Below are 6,642 nucleotides of genomic sequence, written 5' to 3' on the forward strand. Positions count from 1 at the left end.
ATGAATAAAACACATATAAGACTGAAAACTCAGTCTTTTCCAGGTAGAGATCTATCTCAAGTTTTATTTTTCTGTCACACAGAAAAATAAGGTTTCTCTGAGAAATTTCACAGATTTCTCTGTCATGTCCCTGCATACAGAAAGTCAAACGAGTCCTTTCTACACCTTCCTGAGTTGCAAAGATCTCCTAATACCTTCCCTTGTCCTCCTAGAGATAACCACTCAGGTGCTCCCTTCATTACAGAAGAGGCATAAAATGGTAAATGAATATTCTGAGGTCAGGAAGATAACAAAAATCGTACACATAAATAACTAAAGAAATGCCTATCTGTGTAGCCTCATTAATGGACTTTAAATACACTATATAGTATTTGATGATAGAGTTTGGGTTTAATGAAGAGAGGCAGAGAACGCCAGAGTGATTTATATCAGAGGGAGCTCTGGACATCATCTGGGTCAAGTCCCCAGGCAAAAGAGCACCAGCTTCAAAAGTGTGTTTGGATGCTCAGGGCTTGTCCAGTGACACTGTGAATCGTTCCATAGAATGGGATTTCACAGCCTCTGAGTCCCACTCCAGTATCTGGCTACCCATGCTACAAATATTTTCTTTTCTTTAGCTCTTAAAATAATTTCCCTTGCTGCAGATTGTACCAATTGCCTCTTTTTCTTTTGCTGTGCACGTCTGGGGGAAGAGAAAAAAAAAAAAAAGTATCTGCTATGCTCTCTTTAATTACCCATCAGACAATTGAAGACAGCAGCAAGAGCTTCCTGCTCTCTCCCATTCCCTGCAGACATCACATGCCACAGCCCCCAGCAATCTCACTGACCCTCATATGAATTAAAGTGGTTTTTTTGCACGACTGTACTGTCTTGTAACAATATGTCAGTGGTGCAAAATAAAAGCAGTTACTACTCCCTTATATCCCTTCCTAATCAACTTAACAGCAAGGCTATTCAGAACATTTGAGTTACTTGCCATCATGCATCAAGTGAAGTGAAATTACCTTATGAGTATAACCTTTATTTATTTCACTGTGTGGTGTTTTATTTGCTCATAATGGAAAGGGGGCATGCATAGGAAAAGAATTTATAAACTGAGATGTAATGGTTAGAATAAGAATTCCATTATGCAATAAGTTTTTTAGATAGTCAAACGTTCTGTTGCCTGTTACACTTTGTCCTTGTCACTCAGTTATATGGTATCCTATCTGAATACCCACAGTATATTTGTAGATTTTTCACTATCTACTGTTTCTAACAGCTTATTTTTTTTCTAAACGGCCAAAAATTTGAAGATATAGGGAAAAAAATGACAGATTAAAAGAGAATTTTTATACATGAACAGAAATAAGCCATACCATGTCTTGAACTAATTTTGTAGAGGGTTTAAATAGATTCATATTTTGTGGCCAAATTAGAAAGTCCATTGATGGAAGCCCTAACATGAAAAGCCAACAAATCCAATTACCACAAACAGCTGCAGAAGATTGTACTAATATCAATAATCCCTCAGTCTAACTAAAGTTTAACACTTTTCCATCTTTCTCTAAATTTCTTTTGTCAAAATAAATTTATGTCCCTGTTGCTTCACAAGCAGAAAGCCACATCTATTATCTTCTGTCTGCATATTCCCATTTTCATATTATTTCTCACTTCAAGCCACTTGAAATTGTGTCAGTCACTATTACATACAATCTCTTTTGAATCCCTTTGGAGAGCTCGCATTTTCCTCAAAACCATTCTCTTCCTCAGTGCAAAGGTGGTTTTGAAATTCACCTTCTTATATCAGCTGGATGCCATCTTCACTCTATTTCTCATATATTTTAGGTTTGTCAGTAATTCTTGAGTTTGCTTTTATACTTTGTTCATTCTTGGAGAACTGGAGTGTTACCTTGCTCTCCTGCAAAAACACAAGGAATAAACCATCACCTCCACAGTAGTTCACTCCCCTGTTTAAGAGATATTATGTTCTTTTATATAATTCACCTTGGTTCTTTTAGAAAGGAAAACCTTTGGCATTAAATCAAAGTACTGTGTAACTACAGTATTATATACAGAAACAACAGCAAATGTCTGCAAGGGAAAAAGCACTTAAGTACCATTACATGCATGGAAAAATAAAAAGCATATGTATTTACAAATCTTAATTGTTGTTAAACATAGCATAGATGATTGGCAAAATATTACCACTTCTAAAGGATCCCGCCTATGTATGAATCTCATTATCACAAGATATCAGGACTAGATGCTGAGAATGTAGCTGTTGCATTGCAATTCTGAAAATCTGATCTCCAAAAAACCCACTGCAAAAACAATTTTAAACTGTTTAATCATCTGTGAATAAAAAATAAAAAACAACAAAAAAAAACCACCATAAGTATACTATGGAATAGGAATAATATTCAGGAAAATATAATAGCTGGCAAAGATCACTGAAATAATTTATTTTTTGTGAAAGTCTGTGTCATACAGATATTAACTACTATTAGACACTGAACTTCTTACAAAACAACCTGGTGAGGGATGGTTTTTAAATGAAGACTTCTAATTCCTGAGAATAACTAAACTCTTTATTTTCTTGTAAAATGTACTATTTCCCCACTCTGTTTCCTAATGTGCTCTCTTAATATGCAAGTGCATTGGGAATAATGAATCACACTCCAGAATGGTAGCAATTGGTATGCATATGGTGTTAACTGAGTCAGGAAACATTCTTTACCAGATGGATATGGATTTTTGTGAATGCATAATGGCCCTTTAAGAAGCTTAATAGAAAAGTATGAAACCTTTTACAAACAGCATTCCAAAGCAAGATTGCCAAAAGCAAGTGCACATAAATAGCTCAGATAATTGGAGCCGTATCCCTGCACCCATCCACAGCAATGGAGAGAGGGGTTGCTGACCATGCTTTACATTAACTTTCTCTCTCCTAGGTTGCTAGTAGTCTTTAACTTGTACTCCTCTCTAACATCAGAAGGTTAGTTACCATCCTCTCTGCCAGACCTTTAGTGCTGGTTAGTAGCTTTTTGCTTTCCACAGATGAGTAGGCTTCATAGGTGCTGCATTTGTCACAGAAGCAGTTGCGGGCTGGTACAAAGATCTGAGCTCTGTTTCTCCACACGCAGTGATCCCTGTCCCCAAACTGTTAAAAATAGAAAGAGGAGCTGAAATCCATCAGGACAGTGGTAGTGCAATGAAAAGGACACAGACACCTCCGTTTTACATTCTTCACTGGGCCAAGGGACACAACTGCTTTCTGGCACTACTGAAAACTGTAATGGAAGTTTTGATGAGTCTTGTGGAAAGAGCTGTCTACATAATACTATTTGTTATCTGTTTTCCTTATCTACATTTTCAAAAACATGTGTATGGCATATGTTTCTCATCGTTGACTCTGACCTTTGTTTATTTATAGTTTTTAAAACTCTGACTACTGCCAGACACTATTAAAAATAAACATTTTAAATTGTTTTCATGTTTTATCCTCTCCTCCCCTTTCCACCCAAGCCTGACAGGATGAAACATTGTTTTTGCTTGGGATATAGCTACTTCTGCTGCAAGAAGAAAGAGGAATAAGGAGGAAGTTGTATGCGTATTATCAGAATAGTTTTATATCCAACAGGCTGGAAACAAAGCAACTACCAGCTCCCAGCCCCCTTTAATATAGGTCTCCCCATTCCCAGGATCTATCTGCAGCTGAGAGGGCAGAAACACTGTTCCTCTGCCTTTAAGCCCAGCCAAAGTGAGCTCTTTTTTTTTTTCCTTCCCCCAGCAGCACAAACTTAACACGAGGGGCAGTCTTCATTTCCTATATAAAAAGCATTCAGTGTAAGGTGGGTTTTGGTTTCCTCAGGCAGAGAAAAAGCTTTCTGCATCCAAAATGAGTTTCTTTAACTACTAGAATAAATGCTGAAAATGTCACAACTGTCATATCCCTTTTCATCTCTATTTATCAGTTTGGATTTTTATATTTGTAGATATACACTTTTTTTTTCCTCCATAAGATTCTGATACCAAACCTAGACAAAATGGGTACAAAACACCAAAGAAAAGCTAAAACATCTTTTTTCTAGTCTTTCTGATCAGCTGGATTTTGTGGTTCACTTGAATCAGTCTTTTCAAAAAAAATTATTCTGGAGTACATAGCCATGCTCAGGGAGCTAGGATGCTTCACAGGTGTTACAGATTTTACTGCGTGAAGTTAGCCACCCTACCAGCATTGTAGAGCTTAAATCTTTTAGACAATATGCTGGTGTACAGGAGAGAAATACATTAAAGGTATTCCTAAATCTCCTGATAATCTGCTGTTGATTAAAATTCTTGGTGTACCTACCAGAAAAATATAGAAAAAAATAGGAAAAAAAAAAAGTAGAAGAGCCACTAAGCTAAATCAGTTTCCCAATGTGAATGGGGGTGGATGACACCACATGTCTCAGTTCTGCATTCTTCCAATTTTCTTCTGTTTGTCTTAAAACTCTTTAGGGAAAACCATTCTTAGAATGTGTTTTTACAAAACCAAATAAAGCTGGTACCTTTAAGTAGCAGCTTTTTTTCTTTCCCCCCCCAAGCTGTGTAGGAGCAGAATCACTTTACATGCTCTAAAGCTGAAAATAAAGCTCCACAGCTCCAACTTTTTTTTTTTTTTTTTTTTTTTGAGGAGGGGGATGTGGAATGGGGAAAGATGACAACAACCCAACACAACAAAGGATGCAGGTGATACTTATTCTTCATCCTGGTGAGGTTTCCCAACTCTTCCCTCTCCTATCTTGTAACTGCATGGCAAGGTAAAATCTCCCTGCTGAAAGTACCAACTGAAGGAAAAACTGATGCTTGACTGGGATATTTAGGGAAAGCCTGTCAGATGGTGGAGCAGTACAGATCTGATGGAAAAAGGATGATCACAGGAATTAGGCTGTTTCACTCTGGAATGATTACTCCCTTTTTTCCCAGACAGGGAGAATATTCTGAGTATTTCATAAAAAATAAGAGCAAGTGAGTGAATGCATCTGCCTGGGACAGAGAGGTTGTCCAATTAAGGGGGCAATGGAAGTTTTTGCATTCCTCCCAATGTTTCTGGGCAGCAGGTTGAAAATAGAGGGGGTGAACAGTTAAGGACCGTTGTTTTGTTTGAATGATTACTAGCCCATCTGTGAACACAATTTTCTTCAGAATATATTGATTTCTTTGGTCTTTTTCTCTTCCCTGTGAACACGTCTATTGCTTTGTCAAAGATTGCAAATGGAATTTCTGAACTCATCCCTACTTTTGTAGCTACATCTTGACCAGGGAAGATAAGCAAAATCAACCTTTACTTACTTACACTTTTTACTCACTGTAGTGAAGTCAAAGTCCAAGGCCTAAATTAGTGATCTTGATCTGGAGGTCTTGTCCTCAATCTTATCCCAGCGGTTGACCACACTTTGCAGTGTTGATTCACCCAGCCTCGTCTATGCTGACTGGAAAGATAACATCACTCTTCAACAGGAAGAATGCTGGAAAATTTTACTGCAGAAGTTTCCAGCCCATGGCACCTTCAGTACCATTGTGCTTGGGAACTGCTACTCTGTTGAGGTAATACACAATTCTGAATTTCCAGAGATGCCGCAGAAATCAGATACCTCCATCTGCTGATGCTGCCGTTCATGCTTCCTGTCTCAAAAGCCCCAAATGGATGTTCTGGATCATGTACAGCTTGTGAACCATGGCCAGCAGCATGGCTGAACACAGCCTCCAGCTTCCCTGTTTGCAGAGGAGTAAAAACTTGCTTTCATCTCATGATTCCACCAATATTTCAAATTGGCTCATAATCCTAATTCATAATCCAGAATTTCTGCTGGGTATTTAGACCACCCCGACAAATAAAATATTGCAAAGTTGCGGTATAATTTAAATTAGTGACAGTATTTCCACTGAACTCAGCATAGCCAGGCTTTCACCCACTAAATCTTGCTCAAGGAGCATAACATTTATTAGTAATCAGGGATTCCACTGGTGCTGACAGCCTGATCTCCTGCATAAGAAAAACAATAATAGTTTCCTGAATTATGCTTTAAATAGCAATAAAATACAAATGACTTTGAAAAAAAATATATATATTCGACTTTGATTTTTGTACTTCCAGTAATGGAAAAACCTATTAGCATCTTAAGTCATTGTAAAAGTTAATTTTCATTTCTAGAAAATCTGCACATTAAATTTTATTCTACTTCTAATTAATCAGTTGAGAGGTATCCATTGTCCAGACACTATTTCTTAGGGATTGAAAAAAGTATCTTTAGCCTACGCATAATTGAGTAAATGGTTTGAACCTCTTGAGTCTTATATTAAAGTCTGACATCCTCCCCCCATTCTTGTGACTCATATCTGACCACTCCAACATTTTCCTGTAGGAATTGGGAACCTGGTGTTGAAGCAGTTACACCCGAGCTGATACCACTCCACCTTGGAACCACACATTTCCGTTCACTTTGGTGCAGACTTGTAGCAAACTGGTCTGAGTGATTAAGCAGATGTTCTAGAAAAAAATCTGTTAAAAACTGGAAGCTTAATCCAAAATTAGACTACTGTAAAGGAACTTCATTGTGTTTTACTGAATGAGGTAGGCAAATGTTATTTCAGATCATCCTACCCATACAAATAATA

The 6,642-nt window shown here is 37.5% G+C and overlaps 1 long non-coding RNA gene across 2 annotated transcripts in view; it reads right to left on the reverse strand.

Annotated features, from left to right (window-relative positions):
- LOC118168751 overlaps positions 1 to 5,733 on the reverse strand; it is a 6,393-nt gene extending 660 nt beyond the window's left edge. The window contains exons 1-3 of one of the 2 annotated variants that reach the window (XR_004751774.1): positions 5,321 to 5,733; positions 3,004 to 3,142; positions 1,777 to 1,900 (exon numbers count right to left, since the gene is read on the reverse strand). This is a non-coding gene — a long non-coding RNA (uncharacterized LOC118168751). Of the gene's footprint in view, positions 1 to 1,369; positions 1,901 to 3,003; positions 3,143 to 5,320 lie in introns of those variants that run through there. The other variant, XR_004751773.1, reaches the window with a different exon arrangement.
- Positions 5,734 to 6,642: the final 909 nt, after the last annotated feature.

Source organism: Oxyura jamaicensis, chromosome 6 (genome assembly GCF_011077185.1).
Source record: "Oxyura jamaicensis isolate SHBP4307 breed ruddy duck chromosome 6, BPBGC_Ojam_1.0, whole genome shotgun sequence".
NCBI classification, from domain to species: domain Eukaryota; kingdom Metazoa; phylum Chordata; class Aves; order Anseriformes; family Anatidae; genus Oxyura; species Oxyura jamaicensis.